The 15116-nt window shown below is 43.8% G+C and overlaps 1 protein-coding gene across 1 annotated transcript in view; it reads right to left on the bottom strand.

Moving 5' to 3' along the window:
- Positions 1-8776, bottom strand: part of C1QTNF7 (C1q and TNF related 7) — a 50814-nt gene extending 42038 nt beyond the window's left edge. The window contains exon 1 of the mRNA XM_041459312.1: positions 8395-8776. The gene's annotated coding sequence lies outside the window, so the exon portion shown is untranslated. The remainder of the gene's footprint in view (positions 1-8394) is intronic.
- Between the last annotated feature and the right edge of the window lie 6340 nt (positions 8777-15116).

Genomic DNA, 15116 nt, shown 5'->3' with positions numbered 1-15116 from the left:
TCTTTTCAAGATTAGTGTTGTTCCAGGTGTCTTCAGATTTATTCTCAAACCCACTATTTTCCAGCTTGCTTTACACATTTTTGTATAGGAGAGATGGGAATGCAGTAGCTGTAGCAGAGCACTAAGGGCTCTGACTCCTGGTTCCACTGTGGCTGCTGCTTTCCTCCTGGTTTTCTTCTATTCTCCTTTTCATTCTTCCCTTTAGCCTACCTGACATTTGGACTTGAAGAGAAGTTCAGTGACATCCTGGTACATTCTCTATGCTACCACTTAATAGAAATAATGGAGGAGAAGAATTTCCTGACTGCTCCAACCCCAGGAGATCCTGCTTACAGTTGAAGAGACTGCCAAGGAGAGGGGCACTGGTCATTGCAACAGCATCCCACAGTCTTATCACCACTGAAGTGCCCCCAGCAGAGAGCTGCATACGAGGCTATTTGGTATTTTCTTACAACCCACTCAGCTACTGCAATCCAGCCTGAAAGTCCAAATGTCCAAAAGCAGTGTGCTATGCCATGGCTGCAGTACAGGTGCCCACATCCCTGGCTTGAAGGGACTCATTCTTGTGTGTGACATGCAGGGGTCAGCCTGTGCCATTGGGTCCCTCTCTGCAGCAGGGACACTGGCTTTTGAGGAATAAGGAACACTGCAATGTCTATCAGGCAAGGACACCCAATGAAATCCTTATTTTTAGAGGTGTAGCTGAACAAATCAGTACAGCTGTTCCTTTCCCATGTAACCAGGTTTAGTGTGCCAATTTGTGCTCCTGGTGCTCCCAGCCTAGCCACCACAGGATGGGGGTCTGTGGGCTGCCAAGCCCTACACAGGGACCCCCTCCCATTCCTGCACCAGGTATTTTCTGGTTTGTGGATGCCCAGCTACTTTGACAATCCTGCTGCTGGCTGGGGTTGCCTTTCCCCCTCACCTTTCACAGGCACACAAGGCTTTGGAGTTACGGTGTTTTTAAGGCTACTGCATTGCTATTACTTCACTGCTGCTGTGCATGGCAGTTGAGTGCCAGCTGCTTGGAGCCCTTTTCCATGAACAACAACACAAGCTGTGAGCAGTAGGAACTGGTGGTCTGAAGTGGGTGTCAGCAGAAGCAGGACATGTGCATTGGTTGTAGGAGCAGGGTGTGTGGATTGTTTGTAGCTGGAAGGATCAATAGCTGTGCGTGTGCTGAAATACAGATGATCTGAGGTTGGCATGACCTCCAGGATTGATAAACATAGGGAAACCCAATAATTTTCTCAGTCTAATCTGAAATGGGTTTGGACTCAGGACCCTGCCCGTCAGGGCCTTCAGCCATGTTATGAAGATGCAGTTTTTGTGCAAGCCCTGAGCACCGTCCCCACTGCCAGGGGCTCGCAGCACAGGCTTCTCTGGTGCCAGGCTGCCCTGCAGCCACCACCACCAGGCAGCCAAGGGGAAATAACACTCCCAAAAGCAAGGTGTATGCCAGGGCTGCTGCTGAGGCCTGCCTCTGGCACCCTTACCACAGAGGGCTGCAGCATCTGTTACACCCAAATAATGGTCTGAAGGGCTAAATAGATAAATATTGGAGTTGTTGATGAAAGGAAACAGTGCCAGACACTTTTGGCCAGCAGAACAGGAATGCATCCCATTGCCTCAGGTTGAAAAGGCTTTGGATGTTTAGGACTTGCAAAAATTAGAGGGAGGAAGCATTAGTAACAATATCTGACACAGATTTGCCTCATTCATAGACAAATTAACCTTAATCATCCAATTTATAAATCAGCTTTAAGTGAAAGGCACCCCCCCCCCCCCCCCCCCCCCCCCCCCTCACCCCCCACTGCTGCATATTTGGTGGATTAAGTTGTTTGGTTTCAGTGATAAATTAGAAACATCTGCTTCTGCTGACAGCCTGGAATGGAGGCGTGCACAGGAACATGGCTGGCTGGGCTGCTCTGGTGGGGGGACTCTGTGCCAGGCCATGCTCCTGCCCACCTCTGCCCATGGGGTCTGGAAGGAGCAGGCTGTCTCCCCTCTGCCCTGGGACTCAGAGGGCAGGGGAGGCCCACGCCTGCTCCTGGGCTTGCTCAGGATGCTTCCCGGGGAGGTCGGAGCAGTGGTGAGCATCTCCAGCAGTGTGCTCTTGGCAGAGCCTTCCTTTTAAGGGTGTCTTGGCAGCTCTTCCATGCAAACAAAATTGTTTCTGCTATGGGATCATCAGGTCTTAATGACAAGGAATCCAAAGCTCGTGCCAGAGTCAATGCAGAGGCTGCTCAAGCATAAGCACTGATGGCAGTGAGTGTCCCAGCTGTCCCTTCTGATGAAGAAAATGGTCCTAACTAAGGGAACAAAAAGGTTTTACAACCCTGGACTATCCTTGCAGGTGGATAGATAGAGGTGATACAACTTCCTGATTGCTGAGTCAGGTTGGAAATGGCCAAGAGACACATCAAAGTACTTCACATGGGTGTTTAACCTGTTCAGGAGATATGAAAAGAATCCTCCTGGCTATAAGTCCTTATCTGCAGGAGGGGAAATCTAGGGCTAAATCCTGCCAGATACAGCAATGCGAATATGCCCTGGGGCATCCCTGGAGCTGCACCCACAGCAGACCCAGTCTGTGCATGTCCTTATGTGACACACATGAAAGGAACTGTGAGGACTGACCTGACCTCAGTTGTGACCTGACTCTCACTACAGGGATTTAGTACATGCCCTGTTGGGCTGCAGAAACAGATGTTTTACACACACCATTCAGACATTTTTTTCCCAGCCTTTGGCAATCAAAAGTCTCAGACGGAAGCCCTGACTCTCAAGGACAGAGCATGTCTGCAGAAAAGGAGAATACAAGATAATCAGTAGTTTCTAACAGCTCCTGTTCCCAAAGTGCCCTTTTATTTTTTTCCTGGTGAGTTTAAGGATTATCTGCATTTGATAACAAATTTTGTATATCTGTCAGAGGCATGCGCTTCAGGCAGGGTCAGAGCAGACCTCTTCTCTACGAGCTGTACAGAACAAGTCCTACAATTTAGGCACCTCTTGGTAGTGCAGGAAGCACAGTTCAGGTGTGACACGGTGCAAAGTGATGTATTTCTGTCTGAGAAATTTCATGAACAGGAGTTTTGAATCAGGACTGAGGTGTGTGGCTTGTCAGCATGGAGATAGCCATCCTAGGCAGTTCTGCAGAGGAAATTCTCAATTCTCCTTAAAAAGCTGAAGGTAGTCTCCAGTGCAGCTCCCAAAACCTCAGTCCAACGTGACTGTGAGGCTGTGTAACTCATCTGTAAATCTTAAAATACAGAGAAATACAGCCCCTTCTCTAGAGAATCAAATAATATTCACTGCAGAGCCATGGAGGTCCATGGAGGCTATGCAGCACAGCCCCTCTGAGACCCCAGGGGCCAACCCAGGACAGGGAGTACCTGCTCCCTCTGGGGGTGCAGGAAGGAGGGGAGAGGGAATAGGATAACCTGTCTCACAGTTAGCCAGGACTACTGGTCCTGCTCATCCTGCCTAAACTGTTCCCATCTGTCTGACTATTGATGTTACTTGATCTTTGCATTCCCATTTGGGACTTTCAGACACATGGAGAAATTAATGATGGTGAAGTTGACTCAGTAAAGGGAACACTTTTTCTTTATTTTTGTTTTCTTTTACCCAAGATATGGAAAAAAATGAAAATTCCCTTCTTCCAGGAGAGGAGCAGGAGCTGTGATCCAGACACCAGGACACACAGCTTTATGCAAGCTGTTCTGCTGGAGTGTAGGCCATCCTGTTTCTACTCCCAAAATTGCTGCCTCTCCCTGGAATACTTTCTTGCTGCCCCACATCAAAGCTGGTACTCAGAGGTCATCTGCTGATACATATCACCACTTTCTAGCAGGAATATTGGCACTGAATGGAACAAACAATAACTCAGGAAAGGCCAAAGCAGCCTTGGTCTTTCCACTGGGAAATCAGCTGTCCAGAAGCTGGAGAGTGCCTTCCCAGATCATTTGAGCAGGCTACAGGATGGCCCATCAACCACGGTAGTTTTGGGAGGAAGAGCTGCCCCCCTCAGGAACCTCCTGGGAGGAAGCAGTAAAGGGTTTGCCCGGGGTAAACACACAGACACACCGGGAAAGTGAAAGGTCTGTGAGAAGGAAGCTTCCAGGTTGGTAGTTCACAGGAGGAGACAAGCAAAGATGTGTGGGACTGCATGGGTTGCTAATGCAGGGCTCTGATCTCAGGTTTGGGGGCCAAAACAGGACAGTCTCTGGGATATATCTTTCAGAGCACATCTGTGCAGAGCTGGAACTTACAGAGACTCAAAGGAGCCAATTGCTCTGTAAAATAAATACCAACCTGGTGTCTAGAGTAAGGAATGGATGCAAAGAGTAATCTACATGCTTCTCTGCATTTCCACTGTTCAGTGATAGCAAAAAGGACTGGAAACAGCAGACTGGGATGTACTGGGGGAGTAGGTCGAATCCCCAGGTGCATTGAAAGGCAGCAGACTGGCGCTGTGCAGGAACATCAGTGCAGGCCTAGCAAGGCTGGCATAACATCAAGTTTTTATAGACTCCTGAAAAGGAAAAAGACTTTTGGTCTTGAGTCGTAACTGCTAGTGAGAATAGCAGATGTATGTTCCAGCACCAAGACAGTCCCCCTCCAAGAAAAGGGAGAGTTTTCCTGGACAAATCCAGAAGAAAACCCAGGGGAGGTCTCTCTCTCAGCAGCTCACAAATCACTTTTCCCTGTGCTGCAGTGATGGGACTCCTACGCTGGCCTGAATCCAGTCACGAGGCCCATCACACCAGTGGGAAGAGGTGGGGTGAGCAGGCTGGACACTCATCTCTTGAGCTCTGCCCGTCCAGCTCTCCTTGGTTTTATAGCAAGTCACTCCCTGTTTTTATTGCACATTTTTAAACTACATTTCAGGTCCCACCTCAGCTATTAATGCTCTCCTCACTCTCACTTTTTCTTGAAAGAAAAATATCTTTATTGAAGAATGTAGCAAAAAAGAAAAAAAAAAAAAAAAAAAAAAAAAACAACAAAAAACACCCAAGAAAAAAAAAAGGTGTGAGAGAGAAATAAAACCAAGTGCATGAATTACAATACATCAAAAACCCCCTTAACTGAACAGTTCCTTTCCTTAAACCTTCCTTATCCCTTCCCTGAACTTTAACCTTGGACTCCTGCCAAGAAGATGTTCCTGTTTTTTGCAGGATGTCTGATTTTGGGTTTGGGGTCTCTCCAAAAGAGAAGGGAAGAATGTGAGCTGAAAATAGGATGGGTGGCCTAATGGTGTCCAAACATAATCAACTATCTCCACTAAATTTTTGAGATCTGGCCCCATTTGGGTCTGAGAGACGTGATACTCACATGGAAGAGGAAGAAAAATACAGTAGATAGACTGAAGATGAGCCAATACATTTAAGCCAGCACAACATATGGACTATCACATCTCTCAGCCTAGGAATGATTGCTCCCCACAGATTTCTACTAGGTTTGCCCAAAGTAAGTGAGACATCCCAGCCAGTGAGACTTTTCCCTTCTTTCCCTCTGGATTATTTTATATCTCTCACTGCCAGATGTGTTTTCCCATTATTCATAGGCTATTCTCCCCCTTTAAAAGTGGTCCTCATTATCCTCTGTGATAAGCAGTAATTTTATACCAAACAGTTCTGTTCTTCCCAACACCTAAACCTCACAGAAATGTGTAAACTCCTTGGTCATGTGGCCCTATCCCAGCTGGAAGGTTTAATGAAACTGTAAAGTATCTTTGAAGACTTAGGTGCTTGGCTGTTCTGCTTTCATCACTTTGGGCTTTCCCATCTGCATCCAAAATCAGGCGAGTCTCAGACAACCAAGAACAGTTTCACACTGCTTTTCAAAAAATGAAAGCTGAATCCTAATTTATAAAGAACACAAACTCTTTATTTCAGCTTGGGGAAATCAGAGTAATCTAGATTCCTTCTTCAGCCCAACAGAGAAATGCAGAGAGGTGATGTGCACCTTTTACTTTAGAGAGACTGGGAGCAGAAATAAATACCCTTTGCTGACAGTTGCAGCCCAATATCTGTAACTAAAATATAAATCTGCCCAGTGGTTATTTAATTTGCAGCCTTTGTTTCCCAGGTAGGACCATGAAGATGAGCCTGAAAAGGCTCTAGATCTCTCTGCCAAGGCAATCACATAATCACTTTGCTGTCCTTTTTGCTAACAGAGAATCCACTTCAGCAGTGAAAATGGAGTTTGACCTCCCTTGTATCTCTGACAAGCAAGGTCTCTGAATCAGAAAGACTTTTTAAATCACCATTATTTGTGTAAAAGGTTGAAGCCTTAGGATTTTTACTTCCCTGTGAAGTTCAGATTTTCTGGTGAATCTAAGTTTTAGTTTCATCATTTGCAGTGTGATCCTTTGGTAACAGGGATGTTATTTGCAATGACAGTATATGTAATGTTCATACAACATCTGTTTAAGGGCTCTGAAAATCAGGCTTACCAGTGCATGGGATAGACTTGTGAATGGGCATGTCACAGAGAATTAAGGATATAAGTTAGCTATGCGAGTTGGACAGAAGAACTTCTCCTGCAGGCACTCAAACCCGGCCCTCAGAAATATGGATTTCCTTTTACCTCCTCACCTTGTCACTGTGACTGAATGGAGTCCATCAACAGGGGAGATGATGAAGGGGATGAAATAACAAAATACTACCTTCTTTGTTTGCATCCTTCCCTGTCATTGCTGCTGAGCCAGAATCAGTCCCTTTGGCTGAGATATTCAGCTCCAGAACCCCTCCTGTCTCCAGTATCAATAAGCAACACGGAGCAGCCTTTACCACCTTTACTCCACCTACTCATCAGATTGGTGGGGTATTGTGGAGGAAAGACAAGGAATAGGCAAACACTGAGAGAGTCAACACACTTCCCAACCCCTACACCGTGTAGTTCTCTCCCATGAGACACCTGATGGAGGTGTTCCTAGCTCCACCTTTCCAGAGTTCAGCAAAGACGGTGACGGTGGCCTTCCCATTTGGCACAAAATTAACACAGGGGCTTCAAAGCCAACAGGATTTTAGCATCTCTTCCATGACAGTGGGCAGGCATATCAGTTCCTTCACTTCCAGTTTTGAAGTGCACTCTTTTCCCTGCCATCCCTGCTCCGTGTTTCTCTGCTCTTAAATACATGTTTTACAGAGTGATCCATGGGAACACAGCATTAGGGGCATTGACAGCCCACCATTCTCACCAGGGTAAATCTGCTCCAGTAGCACAGCTGAAGTTGTCCCGTGTCAGGCAAAACAGGGGACAGAAATTACAGAAAGGGATTTTATGCTTCTTAAACGCAGCATGCTATAGAACACAATAGTTGTGTGATTAAGGTCCTGTTATTAAATTTCCACAGCTTGCACAGCTCCAAGGGCTGTGGGTAATGCTGTGCTCACACCCATATTTTCCTAAAACTTCAGCCTGAAAAGCTTCATCATTTCCTTGAAAATGAGTGGGATAGAGGAATTAGCCCCCACTGAGGCTATCAGGTTTTGGGCAGCAGGCAACGCTTGCCTCAGCCTCGCCTGGGTGGTGGTAACCACAGACCCAGCAGAAAAAAGGGAGCTTGAAACTGCTAATCCACTTATACTCTCACCTACCCCGACCAAGGTTGTGATTAATCTCTTACACTCAGCATTTCTTCTGTATTTAACAACACACAGTCTCTCACCAGCCTACTCTTAGTCACAAAGCACACTGCTGGTAGCAATGGAAACACAAAAAGTAAAATGATCTGGAAAAAAACCCAACCAAGCAGAAGAAACACAGGGGAAAAATAACAAATAGATATATTTTTGAGAGTTTAATAAGGTAAATGCAGGATCTTAACTTTGCAATAGTGCAAGTCTGAAGCAAAACTGTTTATTTGGTATTTATAGATTTTTTTTTTTTTGCAAAACAAGTTTCCATGAAACCATAGCAACTGCAGTTAAAGTGAAGATTTGGAATGATGATGGAATCATTCATGAGCGAAAAAACCCAAGTAATGTCTGGTCTGGGTAGGTGGAATATAAGATTAACACTAGATAGAGAGAAATAATTTCAAAACGTTTTAGGTAATTTAATCACCCTAAACCCTGTGAAAGTAGACATTTAATTTTTTTTATTTTACCAGAATATTACATCCTTGATTTTTTTAAACAATCTGTTTGCTAACTTTCTGATGGGGATGTTTTGTGCATAAATGTTCAAGTTTATTACTCATCTCTTACAAGAGAAGACACATAAACAGATTTCACCAAGACACCACAACAATCTATTTCTAACAGAATTACATGTATCTCAGAAAAAATATGCATTTTTCTGAAAGATCTTTCTATTGCATTCCTTTCTCCAAATGCATTTCAGAGAAGTCAGTTCAGGAAAGTAGAATCAGTTACAACTTACCTTCACAGTTGAGTAGATGACATCTGATTTTTCAGAGAAAGCAGCGTGGTCTGTTTGGGTAGTGTAAGAGTTGTAGATTCAAGCCAGCAGGTAATTTTTTGGTGATTCAAAATCCTTTAAAAAAATTTAAATCCTGGGATGACAAAAAAAATGTACTTTGTGAAAACCTATGTGAGGCTTGATGCGCTTACAGAGTTTTCTAACTGTCTGTCTCAGCTGAGCAAGCCCCTGCTCCTTTCCTTGGCCACCTCCCAACTTTTCTAATTTAAAGCAACTGTGAGCTTGCTGTAAAACTCTTGCTGGAAGGAACTTGTTTTATACCATGGAGCAAGGAGCAAGCCTGTGCTCCAGACTGATGCGCTGTGACAGAGTCCTAACAGGACTGGGGGCATAGCCTCCCTGAGGTAATGTTATATCATCTTTGGAAAGCATCATAGGCTAAGCTGTCTCCTTCTTCGTAAAAGCACAGGAAAAAGGAAAAAACCAAGCTGCTTTTGGCATATAGTCCCGTCAGCATGGGATTTGGGAGGAGCAGCATCTGCCTCAAAATGCAGGAAGTGACAGCCTCAAATACGTGAAGTGCTCAAAGCTCCTGAAGGAACCTGGTCCCCACACTGGCCACAAGCCACCAGTCCTTGGCTTGGAGGCTTTGGGCCAGGTCCAGGGGCTTCCTCCAGGGCTTCCCCTACAGTGCAATGCTGGGTGCCCCTAGCACAGGGTGGCTGGGACGCCCTAGCTGAGGGTCATGGCTGAGCAAAACCACAAACATCTTGATTTTAAAGAGTTTCAAACTTGGTGCTTTGGACAGTTTCAAAATACACTCCTGGCAATGATCCTTCCTTCTGAGACACTGTCAATAATAGAGGCAGACACTTGAGTAATAGAAACTTAAATAATAGAGGCATGATTTTCAAAGGCATCCACTTACTGGGCATGGCTCTGTCCTGCTTTGCTCAAATTAAGATAATGAAGCAGGTAAAGTGTTGTTCATATAGGAGAGTTGCCTATGCCCATTTGGACTTTCCTTCTCTTTGCAAGGAATTTATTTCAACCATTTATGGTTGTATCACATGGTGTGCATTTATGACCTTACAGAAAAGGTCCCCTTTTGCAAATGTGACTTTTCTCTGCAGAGTAACTAAAAGCAAGCAAACTAACAAACAAATGATAAAATAGTGTGATTTGGAGAATTTCAGTCTCTGAGTTTTTCCATGGGTACCATAACAAACTTTTGTTTAAGAAATGAGGGTCCTGAAAAGCCTACTATAGGCTGTGCTCCAAATCTTCCAGCACCTTTGGAAATGCATCCCACTGACCTGCTGATGCTAAGGTGGCCTGAGGCTCATGTGGTTGTTAGTAAGTGACTTCAGTTTTGTAAGCCATATTTTCTTGTGAAACTAATGGAAGTGAAGATGGAAACATTAAAGTGAAATTTTCAAAGGTGTTTTATGCCACTAAAAGAGGAAATGAATATTCTGTGAAAAATCAAGTCAACATTGGAATGCCACATGTGACATAGATAAGAAAGATCTTGTTTGTTTGAATGTTCTAATTTCCATGGCACTGAAATATTAAGTATTTTATATTTTGAATAGACAATGAAAAAATTCTTGTGCATTCAAACATGTAGATAAAATGCTGCTCAGTTCTGGGATAAAGGGTTTAAGGAAAACGAAACCTTTTTTTTTTTCCTTTCTTCTAATGGATTTTCATTCCAGTGCTAGATGGTAATAACCAGGTTATAGAAAACTCTGTTACAAAATCATATGGTACTGTGAAAACTTCAATATGTGATATTACAAGTCTCAATTTTCCCTCAAAGTATTTCTATCAGAGTATTTTTATTTTGCTCTATGAATCTGCTGGTGAACTTACTTACCGGTGAGCAATGGTGAAAGTAGAAATGGCATCCTATCATGTCACTTCAATATTCCTGGTTTGTATCTTAATTTCCACTTAGTGATCCTGCATTAAGCATGTCTTTTTAGGTACTGGCACCTCTGGAAACTTGGTCCTGCATCCTTGTGGGAATCAAACAGAAGTTTTAAAGATTACCCAGAAGTTTTAAAAATTACCCAAAGATTATTGTCCTCATTCCCTCAGTTGATCTCTTTCTGATTCTGTTGAGGGAAGCATGAGATGGTGCTTCCTCTTCCTGATGAGTCTTTCTGGGGGAAGCAAGGGATGTTGCCCCATTGGAAAAAAAAAAAAAAACAAACATGTTTTCTAGTGGTCTGTGGAGAATTCTGGTAGGAATTATGAACTTAGGCTTTGCCACTGATTCATACCTAGATCTGGGCTGGGAAACTTCCTCAATGCCACTTATTTGCCTCATAGGAATGTGATTAAGGCTAAACAGCCATTGGTGAAGTAGTAAATAAGATTAATCACTCTAATTTTATAGCAGCAATAATTAAAATCAAATATTTATTTTAATATGCTAACATTTTATCCCCACTAAGTCTACCTGAATAGTTTTCTGTGGTCCACAGCACCAAGTTAAAAACCAGCTGGAAGTTCCACTCTTAGGTTACAGGGAAGGGGGCTTAAGGGGGAAGACGCAGTTAAAGCTTTGTCAGAGGGACAGGGACGGGAGCTCCAACATACAAAAAGTCTGAAAAGGGAGAAGTTGAATCCATTTCATTTGCTCACCAGACTTTCCAGACCAGAGGAAAGAGACAAGGGTAAGAGTGAAGGAGAAGTTGCAAAGTGCTCTGCAAGCACTGGAGGATTAAATGTTCAACAGAAAACACAGGTTCAATTTTTTTGGAAGAAAGATTTTTTTTTTTAATAGGGTTGTTCACTGGTGATTGTGATAGGCTCATTTTTAATCCCTCTAAAGTTACAATTCTTGGCAACTATTTCACATTTTAGCACTTCACCAGAACACTGATTTTCTGGCTTTTGGCTTTAGGAAGGGATAGCTGAGGTAGGATCAATCTTCCTGCTACAGCAGCTGAACCAGGAATGGTAACTTGGTATTCATGTCCTCACAGGTACAATGGAACAGCCAACAGTGGGTTAGGAAAAAAGGAATCAGTCATCTTGGGGAAATTTCAATGGGAAAGAAAATGTCCCTTGGCTCACCTGTGGGTGCAAGTCTTCATATGGTCCCATGTGTGTGGACATTTGCTACATTGTTTGATTGTTGCATCTTGAAGACAAACCACATGAATGTTTGTAAGAGTTGCATGAGATTACATGTGCTCTAAGGAATAGAGTTGTCACACCCTTGACTAATTGTGGTCCTTAATCCTCTCATGTGGCAAGCAGCTGATAATTTTTCCTGGTTACATGTCTAAGTCCTTTCTCTGAAGAAAACATTTTAAGATGCAGCAGGCTTTAATAAGTTTAAAGGATGTTTCCAACACAAGTATCTGAACCAACAATCAAACAAAATCCTTCATCTGTGAAACACTAAGAAGTTATTTTGTTGGCAGGAAGGAATTACGATGTTGTGGCATTAAAAAGAGAAGTATCCTTTGATGCTGGGATTTGGGACTTTCCTGTGCTATGGCTGAATGCATTCACATCCATTTAGTGCTCAGTTCAGCTGCCAAGATGTGGGTGTAAGGGCTCAGGATTCATCTTGCCCCAGTGCTGAGAAAATGAGCAGGTATAAATGGCAAATGCACTCTAGGAGGTCACAAAGCTGCTAAAACCCAGAAGCCTAGTTGTCCCCTCATACAGAAGACTGGCTTCATCCAGGTAAACAAAAACATGTCATTGTCCAGTGGCCCCAAATGAGAAGAAGAATCCATTGTTACATAGAAAGAAGATGTCAAAGAACATGGTTATTTTTGCTTAGTTTGATGGGTGAGCATTGGGGATTTTTTTTATTGTTGTTTGTTTCTTTCAGTTTGGTTTCAGTTTTTTGGGTCACTAGCTCCTGGCCTTTACAGCTCCATGGAAGAGGAAGGGATGGGAGAGCTGCTTTTAAGGGGTACTCCTTTCGTCATGAGTCCTGACCCATTTCAAGGGATGCTGCTTTTGGATTGATGAGAATCCCAGTATGGCCTGACAATGTGCCTTTGCAGCCCAGAAATCAGCATGACCAGCAGGATGAGGGAGCTAATCCTGACCCTCTCTCTGCTCTGCTCTCGTGAAACCCCACCTGGAACTCCGCATCCAGCCCGGGAGCCATGACATACGAAGGAGATGGACCTGCTGGAGTGAGTCCAGAGGAGGCTATAAAGCTGATCAGAGGGATGGAGCATCTCTACTATGAAGGCAGGCTGAGAGAGTTGAGGTTGTTCAGCCTGTAGAAGAGCTCAGAGAAACCATATAGCACCTTCCAGTACCTAAAGAGGCCTACAAGAGAGCTGGGGAGGGACTTTCTACAAGATATGTCATGATAAGACAAGAGAGAATGGCTTTAAACTGACAGAGAGCAGGTTTAGATATGATATTAAGGAGAAATCCTTTACTGGAAGGGTGTTGGGGCATTGGCACAGATTACCCAGAGAAGTTGTGGATGCCCCATCCCTGGAGGAGATCAAGATCAGGCTGGATGTGGCTCTGAGCCATCCTGTCCAGTGGGTGGCATCCCTGCCCATAGCAGGGGATTTGAATTAGATGACCTTTAAAGTCCCTTCCAAGCCAGGCCATCCTATGATTCTATGATTTCCAGTTGGTGCATCCATCTGGAGATGCCTATCCAGTGAATGGCTGCAGGATGGGACGGATTCATGGGAACAGCTCATGTCCAGATGACTGCAGGTGTTGGGGCTGTGCACCTCAGGGAGGCAGCTAAGTACTAATGGATTAATTACACATGCATTTTCTACCTGAGATGCAAAGTGCAATTCCAACAGGGCCTGTAATTTTTCAAAAAAGTGTAATTTATTTAAGACAACATTTGCTAGAAAACACAGTCCAAATCTCATTTACCCAGTGAGATTACCTACCTAAAGATACCTCTGTTCTGCACCTCCATTCAATCATTAGTCACCAATGTAAAGCTAGCATGCTGGATTTAAATCTTATCTGCTTGGAACAGCTTGGTACAACTCTGGTATACTTACTGTTTTGAAATCAAATGTTGTTTGTGGCAAGCAGTACAGCACATTAAATTTCTCACCCTCCAGTGAGTCAGATCACCCCAGTGTTAGGGCTTGGAGTCTTAATGGGGCAGAGCATTACAGCCCCATTTCCTCCACCACACATTTGCAATTAAAATTGTAGTTGGAGTTTCACTTCACATGCCTACACCTCCACATGATGAGGGCTTTTCCACCCCGCCTCCCCTCTCTTTTGCCTTCAACCACACTTTTCCAGCAGGAATCTTAAATACCAGAGCCCAGACATGCAAAGTTGTTTTGACACCTCAGTCCATCACTGAAAGCCAGTGACATTTAAAAGGGTCCTGAAATGAGTGGGGGCTATTGTAAGCTGACAATATCTGCAAAAAGCAATGCTTTGTATAGAACTTCTAGTTAGTTTTCTGTTTGGTAGTCTGTTTTCCCAAAGCAGGGAGAATGGCTTTTGTATCAAATGCAGATCCAAGTATTTCTTCTCCCAAAGCTGGACATCTGTGTTTCTCAGAAAGTGCCAGGGTAATATTACTGGGCACAGGTTCTTCCTGAAAGTTACAACAAGGTCTATCTCCACATTACTTGAGTGGGAGTTAGGATCTCACATGGGCTGAGGTGAAGCTCCTTCACAAGATTAGAGATGTTTCATTAAATACCCAGGGTTTTATTTCTTCTGAATCCCCACAAACTCTTAATGATGAAAATAGAAGTAAAATACACATCTGTCACTCATGTCCCTTTCAGAGTAGTATTATTGTCTTTATCTCATGTGTGGTTGTACAGATGTACCCTCCAGAGCCACAGCTTCCTCTGCATGAGGTCTCCACTTATCACTCTCCTTTCTTTTGGTACATAAAGAGGGAATAAGCTACCATTTTATCTTCTACTCATGTTAGCTAGATGGAATGAAAACATGCTTGGTATTCAAGATAGTGCAGCAGTAATGGCTTATATTTATTTCTCTCCTGCCAAGTGCAGTAGAGCAGCAGCTAAAGATAAGCCTGAAAATAACAGAAACCCATTAAAAATTAGCACACATACTGATTTGGGACTATTTGGCAACCAAACACTTCCTCTGATCATTCTGAAGAGTTTTTCTTTCCCAGGTGCACTGAGTTTGTCCAGGTGAGAAGGCAGGTTCTGCTGGCCCTGGGTTGCCAGCAGCCGGGCACCTCTGCCATGACGGGGGTTCTCATCCGTGCTCTGCTGACACCAGTGGAGTTCCCACAGCCCTGCTGCTACTGGCATGCTGTGGGCAGGAATCCCCCAGCACTACCCACCAAAACATTACATCTTGGGCTTCAATTCAGTCATTGCAATGTAGAGCTGTTGGCATTGAGACCACAAAGAGAGACCACGGCAGCCCTCCTGTGCTCCTTTTGCTTAGCTGTGTCCATTGCCCAGGAGCTAAGGGTACACACAGAGGTCATGCTTCTGTAAGCCTCTCATTTAAAGCCCTTACAAAGAAGGAAGCTGTAACCATACACAAAAGTTAACAACATCTCTCAGCTTGCACACATCAGTCTTAATTTACTTTAAATGTTGACACAAATCTATTCATCATTGCAAATGCAAACTATTTACTTTTGTTCTCTTCTACTCTAATCTTCTATTATCTTCAACACGATAGATCAGGAAAGGAATTTTATCCTATTTTGTACTCCACAGTACTATGAATGAAAACATTAC

The sequence above is a fragment of the Pyrgilauda ruficollis genome, unplaced genomic scaffold (genome assembly GCF_017590135.1).
Source record: "Pyrgilauda ruficollis isolate IOZ18807 unplaced genomic scaffold, ASM1759013v1 scaffold1, whole genome shotgun sequence".
Classification (NCBI taxonomy): domain Eukaryota; kingdom Metazoa; phylum Chordata; class Aves; order Passeriformes; family Passeridae; genus Pyrgilauda; species Pyrgilauda ruficollis.
The sequence above is the reverse complement of the archived record's forward strand: the minus strand, read 5'-3'. Positions and strand labels throughout refer to the sequence as shown.